Source organism: Saccostrea echinata, unplaced genomic scaffold (genome assembly GCF_033153115.1).
Source record: "Saccostrea echinata isolate AGI-Se365-2 ecotype Australia unplaced genomic scaffold, CSIRO_AGI_Sech_v1 ptg000049l, whole genome shotgun sequence".
NCBI classification, from domain to species: Eukaryota; Metazoa; Mollusca; class Bivalvia; order Ostreida; family Ostreidae; genus Saccostrea; species Saccostrea echinata.
The window spans coordinates 1,721,145-1,736,267 of NW_026889798.1; the positions used below are offsets into that span (position 1 = coordinate 1,721,145).

The 15,123-nt window shown below is 33.8% G+C and overlaps 1 long non-coding RNA gene across 1 annotated transcript; it reads left to right on the forward strand.

Annotated features, from left to right (window-relative positions):
• The first annotated feature begins 195 nt into the window (after positions 1 to 195).
• On the forward strand, positions 196 to 4,495 carry LOC133203224 (uncharacterized). Its single transcript, XR_009723360.1, has 2 exons — positions 196 to 232; positions 2,185 to 4,495. It is a non-coding gene; the product is annotated as an uncharacterized LOC133203224 (long non-coding RNA).
• The last annotated feature ends 10,628 nt before the right edge of the window (positions 4,496 to 15,123 follow it).

Here is a 15,123-nt window from a genome sequence, read left to right on the forward strand (position 1 = left end):
TTGCCTAATACTTTTATGTTTTTCACTAATAAATTGATTATTGAAAAAAGCCTTTAATATGAATGCTGATTTTATCTCCATCTGTTAATTTTCAGCACCTTTTCTCATGATTCTAGTAGATAGAGAACAGATTATGATTTCTAACATTTACTATTACAGATCATTTCCTTGAGATAGGTTGAACCAACAGTCAAATACAGACACTTTTAAGAAAAGTAAAAATCTGGCTCAGGTAAAAAAAAAAAAAAAAAAAAAAAAAAAAAAATCATTTACAGTTTTAACAATTAGTAATTTTACCTTAATTAACTGGAAAAATCTTATTTGACGAAATACAGGTCAAGAATGAAGAGTTTAAAGCCTAGTAGGGATTTTGGTCAATCATTACAGGTAATCTGCAGTCCCTTTTGAGAATTTTACACTCATGGAGACGCCACCACTTGCCAGTAGAAAGCTGCAAATTCTGTCCTATACTCTGCACTCATGGCCATTGAGCAGTGAGGGGTCTTTTTCATGCCAGCACCTACTGTGACATGGGACCTTGGTTTATAAGGTCTCATCCGAAGGACTGGTCTCCATGTCCCACAGTGGGATTCAAACCTGCGACATAAGGATCAACTCCTTACTTCGCAACTCTAGAGCAGACGCTCTAACCATGGCGCCACGCTTGTGACTAGCTCAGTTTTAAAGAAATCATTCAAGATATTTTTTATCAAACTTAATATGCTGATACATGTATAATTAGTAAGACCTATTCAACTATTTCAAAAACTTTTGACCTTTCCTGTGACCTTGACCTCACTTTCCTTCAATTTGCATTTTGCATGGTTTTAAAACCATTTAAAATATTGATATCTAAGGCTATGCATCTATACATAATTTGGTGAGAATTTATCATCTATATCCATTTTTTTAGATTTCAATTTCAAAGAAACTTTTCAAGATATTCTCATCAAACTTCATACACTAACACAAAATTTCATGTTGCATTACTATACACTCGGCGGGCATACATGTCCTATGGACATATTTCTAGTGTATTGCTATTTCTGTTGTTTGTTTACTTCCGGTCAGTAAGTGCCCCCTAGGGGCAAGCCCCAGTCCTGTTTTCTTTTCCAGGGTTGCAACAGCGCCCCCTAGAAAAACAAGTTGCACCATCCAATAAAATCGTATTTTGTGCTGCTTTATGCCAATGAAATTAAGGCTGGACAGCATATGTATTATATTCTGACCAACGGGTTTGCCGTATTTTCAAATAATTAGGATAGACTTACCACTTCAGTATTCCTTTCATCACTGAAGTGATATACATGGTCAAAAATTGACTAACTTTCATTTTTGTGTCAACTGCAGAGCAGAACGACACTTAGAGATCACTTTACCTGGTGTCTGTCTGTCCGTCTGTCACACCTTATATCTCCATAATTTTGAGAGGCAGGGTTTTGATAATTAGCATTTATATATGTTTTTGAGCTCATGATACTATACTTTGGAACTGTATGAAATTCAGTTACCACACAAACTTATATTTAAATACTATGAAAATACATTGGGATCAGTATTCCACAATGAATCGTGTTGACTGACAAAGTGACAATTAAAGTAAAGACAGTCTGAAATTCCTTTCCTCCGAGGATTGTTGGAAGCACCTACATGTGTATTAATAAAATGATAAATAGTTATTCCTCATAATTTCAATTAAATTATTCATTTGAGGACTGGGGAACCATATTTTCTTTGACTGCCAGATTCTATCCCAGTCTTTTAAATACTTTTGGATCTTTTTTTTTCCTTGCAGGCAAATGCTTGAACCTCCATGCTAATATTAAATTAATAGCTGACCACTCTTAGATTTATTTACCTCTTTAATGACGATACCTAGCAGGTGACATATACATTCGTTGAAACACTCTAGTTCCTATTTGATTTTCACTAATATAAAGATTATTGAAAAAAGACTAAGGTGCTCTATAGTGATCAGTCTATTCATTCATCTGTCTGTCAAGTACACATATCCCTTGTTCAGAATACAGGTGACTCTAAATACTTCAAACTTTGTATTTTTTAATTAGATACATGTAGCTGCTTTGGAACATCTGAAAGGTCTATTACATTATCACTAGTTTTACTAGTTTTCTTCATGTAAGTTGAATGTATTTTAAACTTTTAAATTTTTATTTTTTCCAGGTATGAAAGAAATTCAGGAGTTCTTAAATTGCCTTTGGAGTTCTTAGATTGCATCAAACTGCTAAAAGACCTCAACAAAAACAGCGACTTGAAAATAAAAATGAAAATATTCAGTGGAAAAAAAAATGATGAAAGAGCCACTAAAAATCTTCAAGCCTTTGAGCTGAAATCTGGAAGTCAATCGGTGGATTTTACTAGTAAGTCATCATTTGTGTATAATAAATACACTAAACTGTAAACACTTGTTAAAATGTGTATAATTTTTAGATATAATTTGTATCTCATAGACTTCAATAGTTTCATGTAATTTAAGTAATAATGAAAATTTCCTGTTGTCTAGCTAGATTAGAAACTATTATTGTCCAGTTTTGGATATTGTGAAATAATTCATCTAGTATGCATACATGTGTGTACACTTACGTGTAAATTAATTGTTATAGCAAATTCAATCGATCATTAAGTTGAATGTTGGCTAATGTTTTTCATCAAAATTGTTTACACTGAATTGTTTGTGGATTTTTCCATTTGCCCAATCATGTCAAGGAGCACATGGCAGGAAATGCTTTCTCCTCCATTGCACCTGGTGTTTTTAGAGGTCTGTGTTTGCTCTGCTCTAATTATGTATTGTTTCAATGGACTTTAAAGCTTGATCACTGTTGGTAATCTTCATATTTCATATACTATTAGAGTACTTGAAGAAAACTGTAAAGATTTAACATACAGTATAATGCATGTATATTGCACTTTAAGTACAGTGTATGTGGTTAAGAAATGTTAAATCGTCTCATAGTGCATTGAATTTGTTGAAAATTAGAAAATGTGTTGAAATTTTTTTTGAAATAATGTTAGATTGCAGATTTTTTTAAATCATGCAAGTAAGAAATTGCTAAATATTTTTTAGATTTTCTGGACAGTCTAGATGAGTTCTTACTATATACCTAGCATTGTCATCCCATTTAAAATTTAAGGAGCAAGGTTCATTCCTAAGCTCTTCCTGGACAAACTTGCATGGATTAAAGCACATTAACAGATTTACTTCAGATGCTTGACCTGATCTACATTTTCCTCATGTGTTTTTTTGTTTTTGTTTGTTTGTTGTTTAATATCCCTCTCAAGAATTTTTCATCCATATGGAGATGCCACTAGTTGCTGGTGGAGAAGTGCAAAATTTGACCTATACTTTGCACTCAGGGCCTTGAGCAGTAAGGGATCTTTTTTGTGCCCACATCAACTGCTAGGCGGGACCTCGGTTTATATGGTCTAATCTGAAGGACTGGTCCCCACATCCCCAGTGGATTTGAACCTGAGACTTAAGGATTAAATCCTTACTTGTGACTCTAGATTACAAACTCTATCCTTTGCGCCACATGGGGGACTCCACAAGATTAAGTGTTTTGAGCAGTCCTATTCTCATGTAATTATAAACTCTATGTTGAACAAACCTGCAAAGATGATGTATGTACATGTAAATGTTTCAGGGTACCAATCCTTGATTTGACTTAGATTTTCTGGATTAATGACCAGTTTTTTAGAGAAGGTTCATTCAAAGTAACAATATACTCTTTGGTGATCAGTAAACATAGATGGTGTATCCTGCTTCTGGTGCTGGATGTAACATACATTTTCAGGATTATTGAGCAGTTAAATCTAACCCAGACCAACTTGCATAGATTTTGGATCCAGGTGATATACATTACCAAAGTGTTTGTTGAGTGAGACTTTGCCTTACTAGTAGATAACATTTATAGAAGTGAGCTTTGTATTCTTTGATTAGGTATGTTTTTTCTTTGCTCAGGATATATATACCATCAGTGCCAACTACCATACATTTTATGTAATAGATGTAGCTGTTGTTCAACTGAATATGATAAAACTGTGGATGAAAATAATTTGATTTTTGTACCTTTGAATGTATTGAATTAATTTGTAAAAGCTGTTATGATACAATGTTTGATATTTTATAAAAGTTTTTAGCATATGCAATCAATAAATGCATCAACATTTTTATTCTATTATACTTTTTTACCCTGCAAACCTCTTAAAAACAGAATAGTAATGATCCATTTAACTGATACTAGGTTAGTGTCACATTGTACTGGTATATTATGTATACTGAACTGTAAATAAGAAGCATCTAAATAGGTAAAATCACAGCATGAATCATTGGATTATGTAAGAAGTGCACTATCTTGTGCTTTGGTATGGTATTAATAATAAATGTTAAACTATCATTTTTTTTCAAATTAACAAAGGATATGCTTGAGTGACTGTATTTTGACTAGCAGTAAAAATAAAATGATTTTTAAGCATTTGAATTATTTTGATTTATGGTCTCTGCAAGTTTAATGATAGCAAAGATGTATATTGAACATGGCATCCACATATTGCTATACTGGATGGGGCATAACTTTTACTGAATCTTAATCACAACCTTGAAATTTTATGTAGTACATGTACTCTTGGTTTCAACTGGTCAAATGTATTCTTAAATCAGAATGAATTTAAACAAATATAGGCATAGGTCAGAACTTCATCAATTAGTTGGAAAAGAGAATGCACTCAGTGACTATATGGTTTAAAAGAAGCTGGGTATAAATAGCAGGAAAAACTACTTGATGTCCACTGTGAACTTTCTGTCCTCAACAAAACAATATGGAGTATACTATACTTGGTCTAAAGAATAATCTGTGTCTGCATTCACTTTTAGGTTAAACTGTTTTGGGCGTTGAGAGTTTGTTTGTTGTTTAACGTCCCTCTGGAGAATTTTTCACTCATATGGAGATGCCAACACATGCCGATGGAGAGCTGCAAATGACCTATGCTCGGCACTCAGGGCCAATGGGCAGTGAGGGATCTTTTTCATGCCAGCATCTACTGCGACACTGGACCTCTGTTTGTACGAAGGACCGGTCTCTACATCCCACAGTGGGATTCAAACATGTGACAAAAGGATCAACTAACTCCACGACTCTAGAGCATAGGCTCTTTCCACTGCACCACGTGGGTGACAGCATTGAGAGTTAAATGTGGATATCAGAACAAGCTACTCTGGGCTTATACTCTCTATATATTGATTGATTGTATGTTGTTTAACATTCCTCTCAAGATTTTTTCACTCATATGGAGACACCACCACATGACGGTGGAGATCTGCAAATTTTGTCCTATACTCGGCACTTACGGCCATTGAGCATTGAGGGATTTTTTTCGTGCCAGCACCTACTGCGACACAGGACCTCGATTTATACGGTCTCATCTTAAGGACCGGTCTCCCCATCCCACAGTGGGATTTGAACCTGCGACGTAAGGATCAACTCCTTACTTCGCTACTCTAGAGCAGACGCTCTAACCACTGCGCCACTGGGGCAACTACTCTCTATTTAAGTCACTTGTGCAATGACTTTAGTTTAATTCAAAGTTTTGTACTGATCATGTTGAGTCACATTAGCACAAATATATTTCTGCTGACCTTGACTAATGACCATCCGCAACTATTCTGGTTGGAAACAATATGTTAATTAATGCATAATAAGTGAAATTACTATGAAAGAAAAATGGTCTACTTAAACCACAAGTTATATTTATAAAAAATATACACTGGTCTCCTTAAGTCATATGAGAGAAACATAAAATATTAAGGAGACCATTTTTTTCATATATTTTTAGGAAGCATTTATTATGAAAAAATAAAGCAAGAGTAGACTAAATGGTGTTCTATAGATCTTTGATCTGGTATTTCTTTTTAGAAAAAAGCAAATTTAAAAAATCTGTATATTGTCTCCTTAAGCCATATATAATGGTCTGGTCTCCCTAGTCCTTAAATCAGAGTTATATATATATATATATATATATATATATATATATATATATATATATATATACTTTTGAGATTTTTTGCCGATGTAAAAAGTTGTAGCATTAGCAGTGTCGTCAGAAGACACCTGAAGCTTCCCTCTATTCAAATTAGGGGTGCATTTTGTGCAAATGTATTCATCCAGTGACTTTTCATTCGATTGATTGATTGTTTGTTGTTTTCAATCAATCAATCGAATGAAAAGTCACTGGACGAATACATTTGCACAAAATGCACTTTTCATCCGATACACAGGTCTTTTTAGCGCTCCGTACTTCAATTGGAATTTGCATTTGTGCACTTGTAACAAACAGTTTATTTTTCTAAAGATATGATGAAATGGTGTTTTTCAAATAACGGTCTATAAAATTGATGACAGTTTTAACTGAAAAAATATCTTTTATATCTTGCAAGAGTCAATGAACGTAACACTGAATAAGATGTATATTTAGGAACAAAGGCAAATGTATAATATATACCAACAGAAATTTAACTTTTAAATTCTGTATTTATGAGACACAGGCAGTAAGTGAAAGCTATATGCTACAGGCCTTCAATATAAATTGATAGATACCGAAAAAAAAATCAAACAAAATCAACTGAAATAGCGTTTGACAAAAAGTAAATAAAAAATCTGAACACATCTTAATCATAAAAAAGTTTTCTCCCAGAATTTTGATTACCCATTTGAAAATGATTTGACCATCATGGCTAATTGTATTCGGCGCGTCGGCGCGCCAGCGCGTCCATCTCAACCCGATATTACAAAAGTATTTTCTCCCTGCATTAAAACACTCAAATGACATCGATTTTCTTTATAATTTAAGCATTATCGGTTATATTCAAGTCGACAGCCCGAGCCCGATTGTATTTTTTTGTTGGGTGGATCCAGAAATTTTTCCCTAGGAGGTGTTGGCTCAAATCGCAAGGGAAAGAGGTCCGAGGCAAAGCTTTAGTAATTTTACTATGTCAGTTCAAATAAATTTTAATTTTCAAGGGATCCGGATCCCATTTGATCCATGCATGCCTTACCACAATTTGTGCTAGAGTAATCCGAAATATACCCCAATTTTTTGAGTTGGCCTATACTTTCGATTTCTCTCTCTCTCTCTCCAAACATTAACTATATACATGTATAGCATTTGAAAATATTTAGTGCTTTGGTTTTTATAAATTTTCTTTATTTATAACAAAAATTTACCGGTATTACGTAATGACCCTAGACTCTAGAGTTTAACCCCCTTTTTAGAGACTTGATTATCATGGCAATAAGCTGCAAAACATTGGTATCAGTGTTTGACAAATATTCCTTGTTACGTATTAAAATATTACTACTACTAAAAATTAGCTTGTTCTTTATTTGAGCAGGGGGAGTAACTTTAGTTACAGATACATAAGTCCTGCCTCCCCATATTGTAGTCTTCTCAACCACTTATCTCATTACAAATCCAATCACATAAAATACATCTACAATGGTTCCATCAACATTCCTTAAACATTAATTTTTTTTTTTTTTTGTTTTTTGTTTGTTTTGCAGAGTGAAAATTAAAATAGAATTTGATGGTCATTAAAGTAAGAAGCATATCAAAAAGGTTTATGATGACCTGTGTTTACGAAATACTGAATCATTCGCTGATTGCACAAAAATTGATGCCAATGAAAATTGATAAAACTAGTGTATTAATTAGTGGCCATGAATAAAAGAAACAACAGGCGGTTAAATAATGGTATCAGGTTCGTTCGCCCTATCTACCTGTTCGCATGAGTCCGTTCGCGCAGGGTCCGTTCGCCATTATTCTTGTTCACCCTATATCTCGTTCGCCCTATCATATATACAGTATAAAGTAAATATCAACATTTATTATTAATTTTATTAAATATTTTACTTGGTGTTTTTTTCAAATGTTGCTACAGTATTTTTTTTATTAACCGTAATCTTAATGAAGTAATTCAAATTTGATATTTATGCTCTTTACATGCTTAATTGATTTAATTATACTTAATAATGTCACTGAAATTTAGGGGATCATACAATCTGCGTTATGTTCAATTAAAGGACTGAGATGTTAATTTCTGTTGGTCTGCTGGGTCTTTGATTAGTACAGGTATAAATTACCGGTATAGTGTGACCACATGCATTCGTCTGTTGTCTCCCGTGTGCAATTTATGTACCAATGTACATATAATTTATTTAAAAAATCCATTGGTTAATTATTCAATTAATGCAATATAAATAAGGCGAACGGACCCCGTGCAAACAAGTGATGTTGAAGCTTCAAAAACAAAATTCCATCTATAAAACTTTCTCTTTTTAGCCGAGCGCATTGCTCGTAGAGCAATAGCCGGTTTATGTTACGGTGTTCAACCGGAAATACTGCTTCCTCACCGCCAAATTAAATATGAGTAAGAATATAGTACGTATGCTCAACCACCTTTGAAGCAATACAAACACTTAATTAAACAACTTTAATTTAACTAAGAAATTCTCTAAAAAAAAAAATGATAATATACTTTCTCCCCTTTTCTTCAATAAATTATTTGTTTAAAAGATGCGATAGGTAATTTCATCAAGTCTGCCAGCTTCACATTCTATAGATAAAGGTTGTGTTACCAGGCTAATGGGGGGAGCATGTGACCCGATGCACACCTTTATGCAAAACTCCCCGCTGAGGACCCGCCTGTGTATAAACGTTTGACCTTGCTGCATCAATGTAAATTCAAACTGCATTTTATTTTATTTTATTTTTTAAACATTTTTTATTTATACTATATGCCATAAATATATTTTTGTGTTACATATTCTTCCAGTGTCTTGTTGTTATTCATCTGTAATTACAATGTATGTTTCATGTAAAACGGACTTGTTCACTTCTCTGTAAATGAGCCCGGCTCTCTGTACTTCTAAGTACTTTGATTATTTATGATATCGAGCCCGATGCTAACAATATTGTATAAGCGATAATTTATTTTATAAACAAAATCTGTTGCGCGAGCGCGCCGACGCGCCGAATACAATTAGCCGACCATCATAGCTCGCAGACAATAGACACGGTGTCGCGTAGGTGTGCTCAAAGCGTGAAAGTGAATAGATTTGAGTTACGTGTTCAGTGCTTTGTTATTCATGAGGTGAAAGACGGGTTGAAATTTGTAAACAAGGTGCCTTTACTATAGAGAGAAGTACCCGTGATTTTGCACCTTTTTTGGAAAATAACAAATGAGCGCAAGACTGTTTCAATTTCTTTCATGAATGTAATTGGCATACATAACTCTTTACAATGACCGTATTTACGACAACTTGAAACATCCATGCGCTCATATAAAAGATGGGCTTGCAAAATGGGGATGTGGCCTAAAAGTCTACGAGAAATCGATGTAAACAACGTACCCCTGCTATATTAATCAGAAAAATACCTAATTACAGTGCAAGGAAGTAAAAATTGAAATTGAAATTAATAAACTACAATGTTTGAGGGAAAGATTGAGGCAAAAATATGTAGAAAATCTTGAATTTTTATTTTTTGTAAATTATCGGGGGCCAGATTTGGACGTTTAAACGATTCATTCTTTATCTCTTTTAAAACTTATATATCAGTAAATAAAATTCACTAAATTGTTTGTATAAAAAAGAAAAAAAATTGCTCCATGCGAGGATCGAACCAGAAGCTTCTCGACTCCTTAGTGCGCTGGACTGGTAACGCATACTACTGAGCTATCATCGCTACACTAACATTCCGGAATTTAAAATGACAAAGAAGCAACGCATTTACACTTTGGTATTTTGGGGGGGGGGAGTTCATTTTTTATAGTCTCTGGGTCTTCTCTCCATCTTTTACACGTTTGTGTGTTCCTTTGGATACAAATGCACACAAATGTCTTTTTAAAATCGTGGAGAGATGACCCAGAGATAATTTTTTTTTTTAGAAAAACGTGTTTAAAAATGTAATATTTTGTACCAAATGACGTATCTAGCCATGTTTCAAGTTATTTTTAAGGAAATCAAAACACATTATTGGGAAAATGTTTTCCTTTCCTATTTCATAGGAACATGATTCATCAAAAGAAAAAGATGTTACAATTTAATTTTACAGTTCAATAAAGTTTTCACTTTTCAAATGCGCCCCGATTCCTGCCGAATGTCAATCAAAAGCGCCCTCGTTCTTTGGAAATCGATTTTCAAAATAAACATTGAATGAGTTTTGAACATGTACAATAATTATTACAATTAAGAATTATTTGAGCCTAAAGAACCTAATAAAGATATCAGCTTGCATGTTCATACTAAAATTACGAAAATAACTATTGTCATCATTGTGCGTAATAATCAATTTCAGTCTTCGAATAGATTTGGTATTCTGAAAGATTATTAAATCATATCTTACATTTTCCTATGCAGTCACTGAAATCAGTTATTCTTATGACCTTTGCTTCTTCCTACATCATATACATAATTGAAGATTGATAGAAACAAAAGCCATCAGGTAGCTTGAGTATTTTAAAGTGGATGAAGGTCACGAAATATCTTCTTCTCTAAAAACTTTTTATGTTTTTTTTATTTATTATTATTATTATTTATCTTTTTTGGAAAAGCTAAAGTCCAGGGTATACAATGACGCTAAAATCGCAATGCTGCTAAGAGCGGCACGCATTTAGCACAATTTTGTGCAATATTTATATATGTAAATTATACGTGTATTTTGGTGTTGAATTTCATCTAAAGTAAATGTCTTCCTCTTATGTATGCATTTACCTTGGTTAAGGCTTAAGTTAGTAAGACACTTTTTTCTAAATCTTCATATAAAGGAAGTAATACGAGTACAAATACAGATGTTAATGGTGTTCTGATCAGTTATGAATTTACATAATTGTAACACACCAGTAGGGGTTAACCCCACCACTTTAAAAAAAAAAAAAAAACTCTTTTTGTCAAAAGAAGAGTATAATTTATTGTTTATGACCAAACTCGCTGATGGAAAGGCCATTACCCTGTCCAAAATTAGGGATGTCTTGAGTTACAATAATGAAAAGAATACGTGACACTGAACAAAAATGCATTTTGTTGCAAGGTAAAGAGTGACAAAATATGGACAACCTTTCTTATTTTTTACCGTGGTTTTTAAAACGTACAAACAATAGGATATCTTTCCTGGCCAGTTCTAATGTTTAGTTTAAGTAATTAAAAATCCCGATGAGATTTTACTTGACGATCAGTAAATAAACCAAGAGGATTCCGGCATTGAAAAAGAGCTGTCATCACATACTACTTCATAAAAATCTTCTTCAGGATCTGCTCGAGATTGAAATTCGGTAGTTTTAAGAATCACCATTCCATGGAAGTAACTTTACTTTTCATCTCCTTGAGATTTCTTGAAAGGAACTTGAAAAGTTATTCTTTAAATATTTGAAATGTTCTGTCCTGAAGTAGCTTTTTTGAAAGCTAGCTACATCTCTTGATATTTTTGTCTGCAATTTTATTTTAAAAACATGAATTGTCTGTAAAAAAAAAAAAAAAAAAAAAAAAAAAAAAAAAAAAAAAAAAAAAAAACATACAACATCAAACGAGAGAAATCCCAGGACATTTGTATATTACGTTTCTTATTTGTAGATGCACACGTATTAAAACTGCTAACTCGGTCATGAAATGATTTAGGTCATCAGCTCAAGAACATACAGGTAAAATGTAATATTATACACCAAGTAAAACGTACTTGAAAAGATGTGCATCAGTATTTCTGAATTCAAATCATTTACCATAGGAATTTCAAATATTTTAAGTATCTAAATAATAAATGGTAAGGTAAATTCTTATTTTTTCGCTTATAATGGCCAAGTGTCAAAATATTAAATAAAAAAATATGTTTTTAAATTATCTATAAGAACCTTTATAAAGGAGACACGTTTTTAGGTCACCTGAGTCACTCAGGTGACCTATTGCTATCTGTTTTTGTCCGTCGTCGTGCGTCGTCCGTCGTGCGTTAACTTTTGAACATTTTTAACTTCTTCTCTAGAACCGCTCAACCAATTTCAACCAAATTTGGTATATAGCATCTATGGGTGAAGGGGAACAAAAATTGTGAATTTCATGGTCCCTGCCCCCCCCGGGGCCTGAGGGTTGGGGCTAAAACCACCAAAAATAATGCAATCTTTAAAAATCTTCTTCTTTACTCCCGGACATGAAGCAGTCAAACTGTTGGCATCATTGTAATAAGCATTGAGCCCTCTACCAAAATTGTGAAATTCATGGCCCCAGGGTCAGAGGTTCTGGCCCCAGGGTGGGGCTATATAGATCATATAGTGAAAGTGCATAAATTCTTTGAAAATCTTCTTCTCTGCTCCTGGGTACTAAATAAAGTTACTAAGTACATAGTTATGATGAGCAAGAGTGCTTCTTCCAAAATTGTGAAATTCATGGTCCCAGGGTCAGGGGTTCTGGTGTTAGGGCGGGGCTGTATTGATTATATAGTGAAAATGCATTAATTCTTTGAAAATCTTCTTCTCTGCTCCTGGGTATTAAATAAAGGAACTAAGTACATAGTTATGATGAGCAAGAGTGCCTCTTCCAAAATTGTGAAATTCATGGCCCCAGGGTCAGGGGTTCTGGCCCCAGGGTGGGGCTATATAGATCATATAGTGAAAGTGCATAAATTCTTTGAAAATCTTCTTCTCTGCTCCTGGGTATTAAATAAAGTTACATAGTTATGATGAGCAAGAGTGCTTCTTCTCAAATTGTGAAATTCATGGCCCCAGGGTCAGGGGTTCTGGTGTTAGGGCGGGGCTGTATTGATTATATAGTGAAAATGCATTAATTCTTTGAAAATCTTCTTCTCTGCTCCTGGGTATTAAATAAAGGAACTAAGTACATAGTTATGATGAGCAAGAGTGCCTCTTCCAAAATTGTGAAATTCATGGCCCCAGGGTCAGGGGTTCTGGTGTTAGGGCGGGGCTGTATTGATTATATAGTGAAAATGCATTAATTCTTTGAAAATCTTCTTCTCTGCTCCTGGTTATTAAATAAAGGAACTAAGTACATAGTTATGATGAGCAAGAGTGCCTCTTCCAAAATTGTGAAATTCATGGCCCCAGGGTCAGGGGTTCTGGTGTTAGGGCGGGGCTCTATAAATTATATAGTGAAAAAGCATTAATTCTTTGAAAATCTTCTTCTTTGCTCCTGGGTATTAAATAAAGTAACTAAGTACATAGTTATGATGAGGAGGTGGGCCTCTTCCAGAATTGTGAAAGCCATGGCCCCTGGGTCAGGGGTTCTGGTGTTAGGGCGGGGCTCTATTGATTATATAGTGAAAATGCTTTATTTTTTTGAAAATCTTCTTCTCTGCTCCTGGGTATTATTTAAACAAACTAAGTGCATGGTTATGATGCATAAGGATGCCTTTTCAAAAATTGTGAATTTCATGGCCCCAGGGTCAGGGGTTCTGGTGTTAGGGTGGGGCTCTATTGATTATATAGTGAAAATGCATTGATTCTTTGAAAAACTTCTTCTCTGCTACTGGAGATTATTTAAACAAACTAAGTGCATGATTATAATAGACAAGGATGCCTCTTCCAAAATTTTTAAATATATGGCCTCAGTTTTTGGGGTTCTTGAGGAGGGGGGGGGGGGCTAGGGCAACAATGCTTCATCTATCAGTGTATTTAACTTCTAAATTGTTGTATTATACTCAGGTGACCGTTAAGGCCCTTGGGCCTCTTGTCTAAACTTTACTTTTATTTACTCGGATATGAAATAATGCGATAAGACATTTAAACAGAGCTATTCATTTGATAAACAAGAACAAGGCTGCCATGCGGTTATATTTATTACCAATGTGAATCAACTTTCAACATTTTATGAAAAATGACTGCATTTAACTATCAATGGCATAACCATAAAATATTTCCGAACAGATATAATTCCAAGAGCAACTGACACCCTCAAAAACATAAAATTATTCTGTTTAAAATTTATGAATGTTGATGTATCAACTTTTAATCATTTAAAAACATCAGGAGAATAGGTATTTAAAACACTTTGGAAAAAAATCTGACTGAAAATAAAATCCTGTGTAAATTGTATACGTACTTTTGTCTTTAGTAATTGAAACATAATATGATTTCTCTTTTATGAAGTTGGGGGAACAGTGAGCGTTTTGATAAAAATTTTTGGAATCGTCATCCAAATTAAAGTCAGACGGACCTATGAATAAATGTTCATTTTGAATTCCAGGTTTTTGGTGATTTCTATTTCTGCAATTTGACAGATATTATTGAGTAATACAGGAGGAATGCATGATAATAATTTTACTATGTTTGCTTGATGTCATGCGATATTACAATGCATTAAAAATCTTTAGGGGAAAAATAAACTAGTGCTAATTGTAACGGGAACCGTTACAGATGTTCCCCAAACGGTTCCCCAATCCCTTATGATGCCCCATTCCCTACAAGCTTCAATAAATTAGACAATAGTTTTGAAATATAGATGGACACTTTATTTTTAAGGGTATTTCATTGGAAAACTACTCCGATATAGCCATATGGGTATTAGCCAATCAAATTTCAGCGCATGTGCTTGCACATGATTTCTACATTTTTCACATTAATTTTCTTATAGTGTCTCCCAATACATACATTTGTGTTAAATATTAAAGAATCTCATTGAAAAATAAGAGAGATGTAACCCTTTAAGTATTAGCCAATCAGAATTCAGCATACGCGCATGCATGGCCTTGCATTCAATTTTGATAGTATCATAATGTTAGTAGGAGTTCTATGTGCCTATCCATGTCGTAAATTTCATCCTGTTTTGTTGAAAACCAAGGGAGTTATAGGCATTTAAAGTTTCAACCAATCAGATTGCAGCACAACTGCATGCGCGTGTTTTCAAGATATTACCTATATAACATATTGTAGCACCTTATGATATATACTTATATTCTAAATTTCAAAGTATTTTGTCAAAAAACAAGGAAATTATTGAGATTTTTGTATCAGCCAATCAGAGAAGAGCACACATGCATGCGCGTGAGTTCACGCTAATTTGACCATGTTATCTTGTCTAGACTACTAATATATCTTTATATTTTGAGTTTCAC